Source organism: Ambystoma mexicanum, chromosome 5q, assembly GCF_040938575.1.
Source record: "Ambystoma mexicanum isolate Mex_15411 chromosome 5q, UKY_AmexF1_1, whole genome shotgun sequence".
NCBI classification, from domain to species: domain Eukaryota; kingdom Metazoa; phylum Chordata; class Amphibia; order Caudata; family Ambystomatidae; genus Ambystoma; species Ambystoma mexicanum.
In genome coordinates, this window is record NC_090933.1 from 345,348,907 (window position 1) to 345,365,937 (window position 17,031).

The window sequence follows — 17,031 nt, forward strand, 5'->3', positions numbered from 1 at the left end:
ACACGTTAGCTATAGGGGACATTAAGGGTCTTCTAGCAGCTATCCTTGGAGGGAGGGCTGAATACATTTGGACGAGAGCAGGATATGCAAGTGTCACAGCAAAGAACACAGCGCATGATGGCACGCCATTTAATAATTGTAGAGCGCTTAGAGTACAATATCCTGACACGTCAGATATGGGTGCTATAAAGCCACGCAAGATGCAGGAAGGGGAAGATGCGCTTGCTTCCATTCAACATTTTCAAAAGCAGTGGTTTTTGGAAACTCTAGAGACATGAGGAAAATCTATACCTGTATTCTATCATATATTATGTCAGGGGTCACCAGAAAAGGTGCAGACAGCTCAAGAAGCTGGTGGGTATGGAGGCAAACCGTGGCCAGAAATACAGCCGACCATTGCGCATCATTGATGATTGCTGCAAGAGAAAAATCCAAAGGGAGAGGATGCTAGGAAGCTAAGTTAGTACAGAAAAAGCTGTCAAATTATGCTATAGAAGCAGCGATGCCGACTAGTGGAGAAGGGTCAGGATCACAACAGACAGCAGGTATGCCGCAGGTGAATAACCGACGGAGGTATGATCAAGGAGGGAATGGATTTATACAGAGGCGGAGGCTTTCAGAATAATCAGGGAAACTTTCAGAATAATCAAGGTGGTTTTCAAAATACCTTAGGTGGTAATCAAGGCCTGCAGGATGGACAAGTTAGATTCCCTCCTGTGTTTTGGACATGTGGAATGACAGGACACATCGCACAAACATGTGGGAGCCAAGGGTATGGACAATTCTCAAGAGGAGGGGGTGGGGCGGGAGGGCAGCTTATCCTCCAGCATATAGCCCACAAAGCAGGGACAGGTTTGCCCAAGATCAGACAGTATCAATCAAAACCACCTAGAATACCACAGGCTTTGCAACCACAGCAAGCACCATTAGATCCACTGCAAGGGCAGTCACAGCATGCACCTATGCAAATACAGCAGAGCGCAAACACAGGACAGCTACTGACTCGTAGAGTAGGGGGTGTCACCATTGAGGGTGGGAATACTTTCACAGGTACTTGAATAAGTATGTACCCACAATAGGACAGCTCACTGGGTCACTTGATATGTTCAGTACTATCTGTGACACCTAATCCTCAAGAGGAACCAAGGGTTGACTTTACGATAGGAGGTAAATCCTTTTCTTTTTTAGTAGAAACTGGAGCGACTCGCTCATTTATTCGAGAGGGAAAATGTTAATTGTCGGGTACTGCCATGAATGCTCAAGGGTTCTCAGGAGCTACAAGTAGAGTTCCTTTTACTGTCCCACTGTTGTATTCAAGACAGACGCTAATTAATATACTGGGCAGACAACTAATGACGAAGCTAAATATGACAATCTCCTTCACTGATCAAGGCAACATAACTGTGTGTTCAACACCAGGAATACATTATTTAAATGTGGGAGAATTTCTCATGGCATTTACACAGCAAATAGCCATGCGAGGAACGCCGTTAGAATCAGAAGTCTTTCACTATGGGGTACGCATTTTATTAACGTGGCTACCCGTTTTAGTGGGCAAGATTATGAGAATATCTGATTAATTTCTGTTCAGGCCACAGAGGGGGGGGGCAGGTTTTTCCCTTGGAATTACAGCCAGCCATAGTGCGAGTTGAATTGGCCATGCTCGAAGGTTGGGATCAAGGCAGGCCACGGAGAACAGCGATTGCTATTTTAGAAGAATATAGATTGACTGACATCAGTAATGAGGATATGTTTAGAGACAACCCGTCAGATCAAGTAGTGTTCGAGATGAGCATTACGTATTGGATCAGGACAGAGACAAGAGATCCCAGACGATGACGACGATAGTGCGGCACCGCCCTGCATTTTTTGATGAGGATATGGCGAAAGTGTCAACTTCTTTATGGACTACGGGCCTCTATGACATAGGCCCATTGAAGGGGGTGGGATAAGTTAAGATTAAGCTGAAGCCAGGAGCTATTTTACCTCGAGCAAGGCAGTACCCCATGTCTCGAGAGGCAGATGAGATTTTTAAGACTATCAGCCATGATGGATCAAGGCATTTTAGTGAGGTCAGAGTCACCATGCACTACCGCACTGTACCCTATCAAAAAATCAAAGGGGAGATTGTGGAGTTACTCCTAGTCCATAGTCCCCTTCTCTCCATACTTGTGGGACATCTCTCCGTCCTGTGGGACGGGACCGGAGCACTTTGTAAAAAGCATCCACATTTTTTTCAAAAATGTGTCCCTCCTCTCTTTCCTGTGCGGGGCCCGGCAAGCGGCCGTAACCCCGCCCACCTTGGCTCCGGCCCGCGCATCGCCCATCAGTCCTTTTCTATCGCCGGGTCAAAAACCCATTAGCAATAACAGAGGAACCTTATTAGAGGGGACGGAGGGCGGGCGTATGGAGGAAAGGGGACTATGGACTAGGAGTAAGGTGGTCACTACGGTGAGTAACCTGGTAATACTCCTACGTCCCGTCCCCTTTCCTCCATACTTGTGGGAGATTCCCAAGCACTCCTTACAGGAACTAGGGGTGGATGGAAATACCCCTTAATGAAACGGGTTCTTCAGCACAGCCTGACCGAACCGAGCGTCAGCTCTAGAGCTCATGTCGAGACAGTAATGCTTACAGAAAGCAGATGGGGAGGCCCAAGTAGCTGCCCTAGCGATGGACTCCCAGGGAACATATTTCTCAAAAGCAACCGTGGCTGCCTTGCCCTGCACCAGGTGTGCATGGATACCTTTAGGAGGTTTCAGCCTTTTGACGGTGAAAGACTCTGTGATGCAGGCGGCAATCCACCTGGAAATAGTTGCCTTAGACGCCGGCTTGCCCTGAGGGTTACCCAAGGTCACAAAAAGTTGAGAAGAACTTCTAAGATCGGAGGTCCTGTCCAGGCAGAACTTAAGAGCTCTTCGGACATCAAGACAGTGCAGAACTCTTTCAGCCTCTGAGGCAGGGTTCAGAAAAAAGACCGGAAGGGAGATCGACTGATTCAGATGGAATTCGGTCACTACCTTCGGTAGGAAAGCTGGGTTTGTCCGAAGGACTACCTTGTCCTTATGAAAGACCAAGAAAGGATGCTCCATCGACAATGCCTGGAGCTCACTCACTATCCTCGCTGACGTAACGGCGACCAGAAAGGACACTTTCCAAGACAAGTACTTGAGGTCTACCGTAGCCATTGGTTCAAAGGATTTATGGCACAGCGCCGTCAGGACTACATTTAGGTCCCATGGCGGGTGCAGATTATGAACCGGAGGGTAGAGGCGTGTCAAGCCAGCAAAATGCCTCTTCACCACTGGGTTAGTTAGAGAATAAGAACACATGTCTGTAGAAAGGTAAGCGGAACCGCTGAGAGATTAGTCCTGCATGAGAGAACATGAACCCCTGACTCTGCTAGGGAGGACACGAAGGACAGCACTGTATCAATCGTGGCCACCCCCGGATCCAACTTCTTCTCCAAACACCAATGACAGAACCTGAGCCATTTACTCCTGTATTGATTATTGGTCGAGGGTTTCCTGGCTGCCTGGATAATGCGCATGTTATCCGCAGAGAAACTCAGATGCTCTAAAGACTTGAACTCAGGCACCAAGCCGCCAAGCTGAGCGATTGTGGGGAGGGGTGCCACATCTGTTCCCCTTGGTGAAGATCGGGAGTTACTCGTAGCCTGATCGGCGGATACACCGACAGGTTTTGAAGTTCTGAGAACCAAAACCTGGCCGCCCACCACGGGGCTATCAGTAGAAGGGAACAGTTCACAGAGTTCTTCAACTTCCAAATTGCTCGATGAACTAGAGGCAGAGGCGGGAAGGCGTAAGCTCTCATGTTGTACCATGGAATCTCGAGAGCATCCCCCAGAGAGGAGGCTCCCAGCCCCCCTCTATGTAGGCATACTGAGGAAGCTTCTTGTTTACCGCCGTAGCAAAGAGGTCCACCTCCGGTGTGCCCCAACGTGAGATAATCCATGAGAGGACCTCCGCCTTCAACTCCCACTTGTAGCTGACCACTGTCCGCCGGCTGAGGGCATCCGCTGTGACGTTCAGCTGGCCCGGGATTTGCACTGCAAGCAGCCAGACACCATGAAGCACGGCCCACTCCCAAATCTGGATGGACAGGTCCACGAGGGAGGGGGGGGGGAGACTTTGTTCCCCCTTGCTTGTTTATGTATTACATTGATACCACATTGTCCGTTCTTATGCGGACCACCTTGTTGACAATGAGCTGTCTGAACGCCCTGAGCGCTAGGAAGATCGCCAGAAGCTCCAAATGATTTATGTGCAGGAGCTTGTCCTGAGGCGACCAGAGGTCCGAGACCTGAAGAAGATCTAACGTCGCACCCCACCCGAGGAGGGAGGTGAATGTCACCGTGGGGACGGGGTCCTGAAACCCCGCGCCCCCCAGACAGATTGCTGAGAGATGACCACCAATCCAGGTGTCAAAATCCGAGTCTACCTCCCCTTTCTCCTCACCTGAGTCCCCTGAGGTATCTCCTTGAAGGTCAGTCTCCGTCTTCTGGGGTCTCCTCTTCGTCCTTGAACCTTTGACTCCAGGTGCTCGTACCTTCTTTTCGTGTAGGTAAGGTCTGGCCCCTCCGGAGGCCACCTTGGCAGAGGTTAAGACCTGCCCTTGGGGAAGCCCAGGGGGCCAGCCTCACTACTAGGGAAAAAGCTCGAAGGCAGAAAAAACCCTAGATCATAGATGGGTTCAGATGATGAGTTCAAGAGATGGCACAAATCTTCAGGTAAAATGTCCGGGATAATAGCAGTTGTGGAATACCCAATCCGAAGAGAGGATAATAATAACAATGGATATAAAGAAGAAGAGAGAGCTTGGAAGAAAAAACTACAAAAGTAAGGAAGGAAGAGTAACCGAGAAAGGGGTGGAAAACAAGGAATAAAGAAAGTAGAGAAGAGCAGAAAACAAGGAGGAAGTAAGCTACAGTAATACACACAAAAGAAGAAACAAAAGGAAACACCCATTAGGCTCCGCTGAATGCGGCGCAGCAAGGCGATGCCGAGGCTGCCAGCAAGAAGGAGGCAGAAGTCGAGAGGACAGAGATGTAAGCAAGAAGTATGGAAGGGTTCCGTAAAAGAGGAGCCGAAGCCGATCCCACAGAGTGGTAGGCGTTTAGGCTCTGCTGAATGCGGCGCAGAGAGGCGATGCCGAGGCTGCCAGCAAGAAGGAGGCAGAAGTCGAGAGGATAGGGAGGTAAGCAAGGAGTACGGAAGGGTTCCGTGAGAGAGGAGCCGAAGCGGCTACACAGAGCGGTAGGCGAGCTAGGTTGTCCCGGAGGAGAGGAGGAAAACCTACAGCTGAGCAATAAGGTAAGCGGAAAAACATAGAAGTATGAAACCAAGGAGGACAGGTAGAAAGAGAAGGATAAGAATGTACTACAGGCTATAACAGGAGGGCTATAGAGAAATCAGCAATGCGGGAAGGAAGAACGAGTACACAAGTCTCGGAGCGTTGAATGAAAACACACACAGATACAACGCGCCGAGTAGTAGGCGGGGCCTAGATTTATAGGCGCCGGCGCCATGTTGGGGGAGGACTAGAAAGTTCATCGAAGTCTGAACTTCCAGCGACTCCAGCATTTCCAATCCTGGTTCCTGACACCAGGTCCACTCTCATGGAATCCGGATCCACAGCCTGATGCCATGAATTCCGAAGAGCCATCTGGGTCAGTCTCATTTTGAGATGAGCAAGAGGAAGAGCCAGTACACACGAGGCCATGAGGCCCAGAAGCCTCTGGAACCACCAGGCCGACATGCTCTGCGACTGCGCAAACATCTGACACGTGGCCAACAGATCCGCCATTCTGTCCCCGGTCAGATGCACTCTGCAGTCGATCGTGTTCCAACGAAAACCCAGGAAGATCAGGTCCTGTGAGACCGTCATGGAGGATTTCGGCCAGTTCACCGACAGCCCAAGATGGAACAGGAGCTGAAGGAGAGACTGGAGGTTGCCCGCTGCTGCCAACGGACAAGGGCTGCCTAAGAGCCAGTCGTCCAAATAAGGATACACATGGATACCCTGGAGACGAAGATAGGCCGCAATCACCGACATCATCTTCGTGAAGACACGCGGCGCCGAGCTGAGGCCAAAAGGAAGCACCCGAAACTGGAAGTGCTCCTCTCCCAAAGAGAAGCAGAGGTATCTCCTGTATGGATTCCAAATCAGGATATGCATGTACGCATCCTGAAGATCCACCACGCTGAGCCAATCGCCCATCTGCAAAGAGGAGTGAATCTGGCCGGGCGTGATCATCTTGAATTTCTCTTGGGGTAGGAAAAGATTTAACTGGGAAAGGTCTAGGATGGTGAGCAGGCCAATCTGGTTGGGTTTGGACACCGTAAACAGCCAGGAGTAGAAGCCCTCCCCTCGCTCCCCAAGGGGAACGGGTTCCACAGCTCTGAGGTCCAGAAGTTTCTGAACCTCGGCCTTGAGGGAGGGTGAGCCCGACATCTGAAAAGGAGGGTTGAGGGGTTGGGTACGGGGTAAAGGTAAGCGGAAGCCCGCTCGAGCAACTGACAAGACCCATCTGTCTTCTGTGATGGTCTGCCACGCCTCCCAATGAGACGCAATGCGTCCTCCCACCGGGGTCTCGTGCGAGTGCAGAAAACCCTCATTTGGCAGGCTTATTGGTGGCGGTGCCACCTGAACCTGATGAGGAGGCTGAGGAGCGGGAGAAGGAACAAGTTACTTACCTGTAACTGTTGTTCTCCAGCATGGGTCTGGCATGGATTCACATGCTCATGAATATTCCCCGTCGTCAGGCTGGGAATCCTCGGTAAAGAAAAAACCAGTATCAGTTTCGTTTCTGATCTGTCTTTCGTAGTAATAACCAATCACTGGTCTCTGCGTCATACTGACTACAGCCAATGACTGCCCTCTACCTAAGCACCGCCTCTGGCAGCCATCTTCAGATTTGGAAGCACGTGAAGTGGCAGTATGACCAAGTGAAGAGCCGCAGAGGGGTAGGCGGGAGGGTTCGCATGTGAATCCATGCCAGACCCATGCTGGAGAACAACAGTTACAGGTAAGTAACTTGTTCCTTCTCCAGCATGGGGTCTGGCATGGATTCACATGCTCATGAATAAAGAATACATAGCAGTACACACATGCACAACCACGGGAGGTGGCAAAGGCTCAACATTAAGCATTACATCAAACTCAACATTAAGCATCTTACCTCCTCACCAGGCTCACCTCAGGCGAACAGGTTGCGCAGCACTGCTTGGCCGACCCTGGACTCCTCCCTGGAGTCCCGATCGACGCAGTAGAATTTCGTGAAGGTGTGCGTCGACCTCCACGTAGCAGCCCTGCATATGTCCAGCAGGGGCACACCAGAAAGGAACGCTGTGGTAGCTGCGATCGCTCTGGTGGAATGGGCTCTCGGACGGCCAGGCAGCGGTCGGTTTGCCAACCCATGACAGTACATGATACAGCCGGAGAGCCATCTGGAAATGGAAGCCTTCGAGCGAGCCTTCCCCTGATTGACAGGTCCAAAGTTCACAAAGAGTTGTGACGTCTTCCGAAAACACTTCGTGCGGTCCACGTAGAACTTCAGCGCTCTAGCCACATCCAGCGAGTGCAAAGTCCTCTCAGCCGGCGACGAAGGCGACGGGAAGAACACAGGCAACACCAAGGGTTCGTTGAGATGGAAGTCCGACGGTACCTTGGGCATGAATGAGGGGTGCGTCCTGAGCACTACCCTCGTGTCGTGAAAAGTCAAGTACGGGGCCTTGCAGGAAAGGGCCTGGATCTCTCCCACCCGTCGTGCGGAGGTGATGGCCACAAGAAACGCTGTTTTCCACGACAGAAACTTCAACGGGGCCGAGTGCAGAGGCTCGAACGGAGGTCCCATGAGCTTGGTCAGCACCACGTTGAGCTCCCACGCCGGGGCCGGAGCCTTCACCGGCGGGAACGATCTGAACAGTCCCTTCATGAACTCTTTCACCAGACGATGAGACCACAAGGACGTCCGGCCCGTGGTTCTGGTGTATCGGGAGATCGCAGCAAGATGAATCTTGATGGACGCGTGTGCCAGTCCAGCTTTGGCCAGCGTCAGCAGGTACGGCAGTACCTGGGGAGCCGTAATCCGTAGAGGGTTAATCTTCTGTGCGTGGCACCAGACAGAGAACCTCTTCCATTTGTGTCCGTAGCATTTAAGAGTCGAGGACGCCCTGGCCTTTGCAAGAACCTCTCTGCAGTCGGCCGGTATGTCGTATCCTCCAAACTCTAGCGCTGCAGGAGCCAGGCCTGCAAGTTCAGCGATTTCGGGTCGTGGTGGAGGATGGCGCCTCCTTCCCTGGAGAGAAGATCCGCGTCCACCGGCAGCTTGATTGGCGGGGACGCTGACAAGTCCAGAAGGTCCGGGAACCATATCTGCCTCGGCCACGCAGGTGCGACGAGGATCATCCTGCACCGTGACCTCTTGAGCTGGTTGACGAGCCGGATTAGCAGTGGCAAAGGAGGGAACACGTAGAGGAACAGGCCCTCCCAGGGGAACGAGAAGGCATCGCCCATGCTCTTCGCCTGGGGAAACCTGCTGGCGAACCTCCGGCACTTGGAGTTCGTCGCCGTCGCGAACAGGTCGATCTGGGGTGTGCCCCACCGTCGGAAGAGGCGATCCACTAGATCCTGCCGTAGTTCCCACTCGTGGCACGAGCGCAGCTCCCTGCTGAGCAAGTCGGCGATGGTGTTTTTTATCCCTGCCAGATGAAACGGCACCAGAAACATCCTTTGGGCGACGGCCCAATGCCACAGGTCCTGCGCCTCCTTGGACAGCGCTGGGGACCTGGTTCCGCCCTGTTTCCTGATGTAAAACATGGTGGTGGTGTTGTCGGTGAAGATCCTCACCACCTTGCCCTTGAGGGACGGAAGGAAGGACCTGAGGGCCCAGAACACTGCACGGAGCTCCAGGACGTTGATATGGAGGGACTTCTCCGTCGGGAGCCAAAGGCCTCTCGCGTGCAGATTTTCGGTGTGCGCTCCCCACCCTTCCAGGGAGGCATCGGTGGTCACTGTCTCCTGGTGGTCTGGGGTCTGGAAGTCCATGCCCGCCGTCAGATGCGTGCGGTTGCCCCACCACCGGACCACTCGGCGGAAACTCTCGTCGAGTGTGATCCTCTCCTCGAAGCTGCCCGTCGTTTGGATCCAGCGCGCGTCCAGGAACTCCTGCAACGGGTGCATCCGGAGCCTGCACATGGGAATGAGGTAGATGCAGGAAGACATCATTCCGAGGAGGGACTTGATGGACCTCACCTTGGCCGCGTCGGAAACCAACATCCGCTGTACCTTGCCCAGGATGGACCTGGTCCTTTCCTCCGACGGGGAGGCCAGAAGGGACACTGTGTCGAGCTTCGCTCCCAGAAACAGTGCGTTTTGCGCGGGTACCAGGTGAGACTTGGCGTAGTTCACGGAGAATCCCAGGTCCGTGAGAAGTCGGACGGTCCTTGCCGTGTGATCCAGGGCGAGCTCCCTCGTCTTGGCTCGGATGAGCCAGTCGTCCAGGTAGGGGTAGACGTGGATCCCCTCGCGGCGCAGCTGCGCCGCCACCGGTGCAAGGCACTTGGTGAATACCCTGGGGGCCGACCGTAGTCCGAAGGGGAGGGCTTTGAACTGGTAGTGACGCCCTTGGACCACAAACCTGAGGAATTTTCGGTGCCCCTTTAGGATGGGAATATGGAAGTAGGCATCCTCCAAATCCAACGACGACAGGAAGTCTCCTTCCTCCAGCTGACCCAGGACGTGCTGGAGGGTGACCATCCGGAACTTTTGCGCCTTGATGAACTTGTTCAGACGTCGCAGGTCCAGGATGGGGCGCCATCCCCCAGTCTTCTTCTTCACGAGGAAGTATCTCGAGTAAACTCCGGAGCCCCGAAGTCTCTTTGGGACGAGTTCGATGGCGCCCTTCCTCAGCATCGCCTTTACCTCCAGGAGAAGTTGAGGGACGTGAAGTTCTTTCCTGGCCACGGGGGGGACGCGCGGACACCTTCTTTGAAACTCGAGCGCGTGGCCCCGGGCCAAGGCGTCCAGCACCCAACGGTCGGTGGAGATGGACTCCCACACGCTGACGAAGCTCGCCAGCCGGCCTCCCACCGGGGTGCTTCGGTGGGGGCCCGACCCCACGGTCGGTTCAATCCTGCTTCGACGAGGCTTTGCCGCCTTGACCCGCCAGACTTGCCTCGTCCTCTGTAGGCCTCCTGAGCCGACGAGCGGGCCGCTTGACGGTAGGTGGAGAAACCGCCGCCTGAACTTTTGGAGGCGCCCTTGCCTCCGCTGCTCCGAAAGCGCGTCCGTCGTTGTTGCAGAACTCCAAGGGCCCGGGCCGTCTCGGTGTCCGCTTTAATGGCCTGAAGGGAATCGTCCACTGTTTTCCCAAACAGGTTGTTCCCATCGAAGGGCATGTCCAGGACTCTGGTCTGAAGGTCTTGACGGAAGTCCGTAGCCTTGAGCCATCCACGCCGCCTAAGGCAAACGCCGTTGCCCAACTGGCGGAACCCAGTGTCGGCGATGTCCGTCGCAACGGTAATGGCGTGGTCCGAAGCCACCTCACCTTCCTGCAGGATCTCCAGGGCCTCTGCCCTCTTGTCGTCCGGCAAGAAGTCCAGTAGGGGAGCCAGTTTGTACCAGAGCTCCCTGTCGTAGCGGGCCACGATAGCCAAGGCGTTGGCCGCTTTAATCGTCGTCGCCGCAGACGAGATGACTCTGCGTCCCATAGCGTCCAATTTCTTTCCCTCGCCGTCCGGTGGGGAAGTCGATGTGGAGGCCGCACCCCCCCCCGCTTTTTTCCTGGCCGCCGCGGAGACGACGGAGTCCGGGGTAGGCTGCGCCCGGAGGCACAGGGGGGCCGTGTCCGGGACCCGGTACTTCTTCTCGTACCGGTCTCTTCTAGCTGGCGTCGTGGAAGGGTTCTTGAGGAGGGTGAGGCCCTCATCCCAAATGTCGTCCAATAGAGGCACTGAGAGGACCGTCTTCCTCTTGGCCTCGCGCCGCTGATAAAGGAAACCTTCCTTCTTCTCCTCAGGGCAGAGTTGGAAAAGCTCGGATGCCCTGGTGATCATGGAGTGGAACGATCCAATCTCGTCGGGCGGAGAAGCCCTGGTGGGAGGCGACAACGGTACATCCTCGTCGTATACCTCGTCGTCCGTATCCGTCGCTGCCGTGTCAGTCCCCGTATCATCCCCTCGGGTGGACGGGGAGGAGGGCTGGAAGGGGCGCGACGGCTGAAAAGGAGGCGGAGGGTGGATCCTTCTTTTCTTGGTAGGGGGAACACCAGAAGGTCCCGGTTCTGGGTCCCCCGACGGGAGAGGTTCCGTCGGCAACGGTAGTCTCGTCCTTAACTCTGAGCATAAGGACTGTATAGCCAACAAAATGGCCGCCGAGTTGTCTCGCGGCGCTGGCAGAGGGGAATCCGACGGGCGATCAGGGGCCCCGTCGGTACCCTCGATGATGTCGTCACCTGCGTCGGGATCCATCCCGACGGGCCGGTCTTCTTCCACGCCGAGGCCGTGGCTTAAGACTTCGACCAGCTCCTCCTCCGAGGTTGAGGCCGAATCTACGACGACGCCCTGCCCCCCCTTTTTCTTCCCCACAGGGGATTTCACGGGGGTCCTATCGATGGGCACAAAAGAGGACTCCCTCCGAGGTGGCAGGGAGACTCTGAGCCCCGAGGTCGCCACCACTGGCGTAGCCCCCACAGGCTGAGCCAGGGCCGCCGCGACAGTTTCGATAGAGGGCTTGGCCGGATGGATTAAGGCCTTCACCACCTTAGGTGCGCTCACCGCCTTATCCTTGAGGGGGGGGACACTGCCTCGCTCCCCCTCCGATGGGGCCTTCGAGCTCGACCGGGGCCTCTCCAGGAGCTTCGCCGGGTGCTCGGCCTTCCTCTTACCCGACCCAGAGCGTTGGCTCGTGGTTGATGGTGCCGGGGAGGGTGCGCCCTGCCTGGCGCCCGTAGAGCCCGACCGTTCGGCGCTCCCGGTGCCAGCGGACTCGCGGTGCTTTGCCTTGTGTTGGACCCCCGTCGCCGGGGCGTCCTCAAAGGTCTTAGAAGACCGCTCGGATTTCTACCCCTTCTTCTCGCCTGACGGGCTCTTCCCTTCCAGCCAGTTGGCGAGACGTTGATGGCGGTCCTTCATGGTCCGCTCCGACATGTTGCCGCAAAACGCACAGTCCTTCTCCACGTGCGTCTTGTCCTCATGTAAGCAGTAGAGACAAAAGGAGTGTTCGTCCTCCTTAAAGACGTTCTGCAGCTGGCATCCAGGGCAGACCCTGAACAGCTTTCCGGGCGTCGAGCATCCCTTCTCCTGGGCCATGTCTGGGCCTGAGAAACTTCTGGAGTCCTCCAAAAGCGTAGCTCGACGAAATCTTCACCCTTGAGGGGCGCAGACGAATCCGACACGGGTCCCCGTTGATCGGATGGAGAGTCGGTGGAGCTTGAGGCTCTTTTGACCGAAAAAACAAAGTTTTTTGAGAAAAAACGTGAAAAAATAGCACTAACGCTCGAGAGCAATAGCACGAGGATCCCAACACATGAACGTGCGGTAAAAATCTGAAGATGGCTGCCAGAGGCGGTGCTTAGGTAGAGGGCAGTCATTGGCTGTGGTCAGTATGACGCAGAGACCAGTGATTGGTTATTACTACGAAAGACAGATCAGAAACGAAACTGATACTGGTTTTTTCTTTACCGAGGATTCCCAGCCTGACGACGGGGAATATTCATGAGCATGTGAATCCATGCCAGACCCCATGCTGGAGAAAACCTGCGTACGCTGTTGTCTACGGCGGTTATTCCCCGCAGGAGTATCTGCTCTGTGAGATTTGCAGTCGAGGAAGCCCCTAAACCCAGAGGAAGGTCGACTTTGCGACAACGGTCTCTGGGATTTGAAAGGAGCTTTAACCAGAACAGACAATGATTTAACTGTCTGAGTGCTATCCTTGGTTTTGGTGAGCTCTACATCAGTAGAAGAATGAAAAAGCTCCTTACCAATGAATGGAAGGTCCAACACCTTGTCTTGCACTTCCTTAGAAAATTTAGTGGCAAGCAGCCACGCCTGCCCTGAGGTATCAACCCCAAGCATCAGGCCCCGAGCCGAGGTGTCTACGTGATGAGCCGCAGCCTCCAGGAGATCCTGGGCCAAGACCCTGGCATCGGAAAGGCCTCCTTTGAAATCTTCCAGCTTCTCGACCGGGATGTGCTCCTCAAACTCCGAAAGACCTTTCCACATCCGCATGTTAGCTCCCGCCAATATCAATTCGGCGTTGGCTTGCCTGAGCTGCAAGGCCGAATTGGCAAAGATTATCCTCCCAAGGGAGTCGAGGAGCTTGTCCTCCTTTCCCAGAACCTGAGTAGCCGTCGTGGAAGAGGGTGCTGCAGGCCTGGACTGCAAAGTGGCCGCAGCCACCACTGTGGAGGAGGAAGGCGGACAAGACGACAGGGCCACCTCTTCCGAAGAATGCAGCCTGTACCTCGCGTCAATCTTTTTATTGACAAAATGTCCAGAGTGTGGCTTTTCTCATACTCTTCGGACCTCGGCCAGAACGTCCTTCTGCAGGAACAGGCTGGTACGCTCCAAGGGAGACAGGGTGAATGCCCCAGAAAGCACGCCCTCCTGCGGAGCGGGTGCCTCGGGCACCGGAACATCTAAGAAACTCATCATGTCCAGTACCCGGTCATGAAAGGCTCTGATAGAGCGGGGAAAGTCCTTGTTATCCTGATCGCCTTGAGGGTCATCTGACAGGTCAGGATCCTGCTGAGCCATGTCAGGCACTGCCTTATCCACTGGGGACAATGGAGGCAAAGACGGGAGAGCAGGGGGGTGGGAGGGGCACCACGGGCAAGGGAGGCGCCGGCGGAACCACCAAAGGAACAGGTGGAGCCGGAGGCGCCGGCGGACATATCTCCTTGAAAAGCACTTTGAAATATTCCCTCATGGAGTCGGTGCGCATAAGCGCTTGAAATTTACCGAAAAAGGCATCCTCAGGAGATTGTTTCGGGACCCGAGGAGGCCTCTCATGAGGTGGACAAATCCAGAGACGTAACGGGGAAGGGTGCCACACCGGCCCCTCCACCGACGTATCCACATAAATCAAAGGAGCTGCACCCGCGGGTAACGAAACATTGTGCGGAAGAGGCATCCGGGCGTTCCAATCATAAACCGGCCGGTAAGAAGCGCACAAGTGACCTTAGGTTCACCAAGGGGACCGAGCCCTACACCAGAAGCCGATGGCGTAGTTGTAGGGGTAGCACCTAAAATGGCCGCCGTGGTCGTGGCGGGAACGGGCGCCATTTTGTCCTCATCTGAGGGGAACTGCGGCACGTGCGGAAGTGAGGCAGGGGTCCCCGTCGATGGATCAGGGGTCTTAATCTTAGTCTTAACATAAGGAAGCTCGGCCGAGCCGGTACTATGAGGCCCGGAATGTTTTTGTGACATACCAACCTCCAACTGAGCCTTCGAAGGAAGGACCTCGGCACTGCCGGTAAAAGAAGAACTTTGCTTCTTTGCCCCCTCAACAGATCTGGTGCGCTTTCACTGACAAAGCCTTGACCGGCCTCTCAGAACTGTTTGTAGGTTTAGCCTCTGTACGAGGGACCTCGGACCCAGGCCCGGTAACAGCCTTTTCTGCGCGGGCCTCGAACATCCGTTCGGTAACTACAAGCCCAGCCAAGGCCTCGGGGTGCACCCCGGTTTTGTTTTTGAGGGAAGCCGACAGAGGCCTCAGAGCGAACTCCGGTACCCCACGACTCAGTAGAACTGGGTCTCAGTAGAACTGGGTCACAGGAGGGGCCTCGGAGCGTACGCCGGTGTTCACAGGCCCCTGACGGAGACCCTCTGAGAAATCTCTGGTAGAATCATTAGGCCCAACGGGCACCTCAGGGCGAACCCCAGTAACAGAGCGATCAACCCCCCTCCCAGACCGAGAGGAACCCGGGAAGTTATCCCCCGGTCGGGGTGCTCTGAAAAGTAAACAACTTACCGGGTGTTTTTTCTTCTCGTCGAACGCCTGAAAATGCGAAGGAGGAGTTAATCGGATCACCTCCTCCCACCGCTTCAACCGACGTTGAAGTGCCCGGACCGAAAGGGAGTCACAGTAAAAACAGGAGTCCCAACGGTGTTCCGGACCCAAACACTCTAAACAAAGAGGATGGGGATCCGCCCTCGCGAAGCGACGGTGACACGATGAACAATCTGGAAAGTCTCATTTGAAAGACAGACGAGTAAACGAATGCCAGCGAGAGCCAGAGAGGAAAAAAGGGAAGAAAATCTTCTGAGGATGCAAGTGCGTCCGGCCCCGATCGAGCGGAGAAAAGGACTGATGGGCGATGCGCGGGGCAGAGCCAAGGTGGGCGGGGTTACGGCCGCGTGCCGGGCCCACGCAGGAAAGAGAGGAGGGACTCATTTTTGAAAAAAATGTGGATGCTTTTTACAAAGTGCTCCGGTTCCGTCCCACAGGACGGACAGCTGTCCCACAAGTATGGAGGAAAGGGGACGGGACGTAGGAGTATAACCAGATTGTAGAGGCAGAATTTCCTCTAGTTCCAAAACCAGCGACAATCCTATGTAGTATCCCAGTTGAGGCGTGATATTTCACAGTGATTGACTTGAAAAATTATAGACTCCCAAGATTTACGTTTCATCACACTAAGCTGAAAAGCACACGTTTGCCCGAGGGGCCTTGTGAGTCTCCATCGATTTTCAATAGGGTTCTCCAAATGGACCTAAGTAATATTGATTTGCCAAGTGTCATCGACGTATTGCAGCACATTTTAGTCTGCAGCACATCAGAAGAGGAGTGCAGACGAGATTAGATTCAGTGAATGATTATTCTAGCAGAGAAAGGATATAAAGTGGACAAAGAGAAATTGCAGTATTGTCAGGAAGAGGTTTTGTATATAGGCCAGTTCATCTCATATGAAGGAAAATGTTATGCCGGTCACAATGCCATATCATATCATATATCACGATCCATGCCCCTGACCCCCTCAGGTTTAACAGCCCCCTGGCAGCAGTGGGGCTAAAGCCCATCACACTGGCCCCAAGGGCCTTAAAACTCCATCAGAAACATACATGGAGTCAGTCCTGGCGCCTTTGGCGCCAGGCTCATTACCAGGAATAAAGCAAAACCAGTTTTGGACCTTAATCCAACATGGAGGCCTATTTTACAGCTCAGTTCTTTAGAACCAAGCCAATGCATCTAGTGTTTTGGGTGTGGCTGGGCCTGGTACTACTTTACCTGGGCTATTTAAACCACACCCAAACAGCAGAACACGCTTTGCGTTATTCTGCACTCCTGCAGCGTAACGCTCACTGTGTCCAGCTCCTGCTCATCTGCTTCACCGGCGGCCCGATCCTGAAGCCCTAGATCTGGATTCCATTAATAACCGGGAAGAACAAGAACAGCATTAGCGAGCAAGAACACTTACCTGTGAAGTGACCGGTCTTGAATCCATCCTACGCTTCGCTTACCTCACCCATCTCCGGAGTTCGCCGCAACCTGCAAAGGAACAGAAACAAGGACAGCATTAATAACAATTCTTACATGGGTAAGCAGCGAGTCCTGGCAGCACCCTGCGCTTCTCTTACCTCGCCCATCTCCAGGTTTCATCGCAACCTGCAAGGGAGAAGGAACAAGGTCAGCATTAACAAAGCACTTACCTGGGAAAGCAGCGCTTCGATCGCTCATCACTCCGGAACATTACTAGAATCTGTACAAAGAACGGAAGAGAACACAGTTTAGCAATTAACACCAATAAACAGTGCAGCGCTCCGCGCATCAATAACTCACCGTGGTCTTCGCCATCGGCACGGCAACTCCGAGATCGCAACCATCCCTGTGAAAACAAAAAGACATTGTTAGGGAACAGCATAGTGGAGCAAGACGCTGAGAAGACAGAAAACGGAGGGAAAGAAAGACAGAAAAGGCCTTATAACTCACCTGGAAGACAGCAAGCAGAGTCACAGCTGGTCTGGACCCGACATAAGGGCACACGGACCAGTGAAGCAACTAGGTCCA

General features: G+C 54.2%; 1 protein-coding gene across 5 annotated transcripts in view; it reads right to left on the reverse strand.

The window, feature by feature from the left end:
• The window catches only part of CEP192 (centrosomal protein 192), a 2,773,731-nt gene that overhangs the window by 463,159 nt on the left and 2,293,541 nt on the right, over positions 1 to 17,031 (reverse strand). The window lies entirely within an intron of this gene.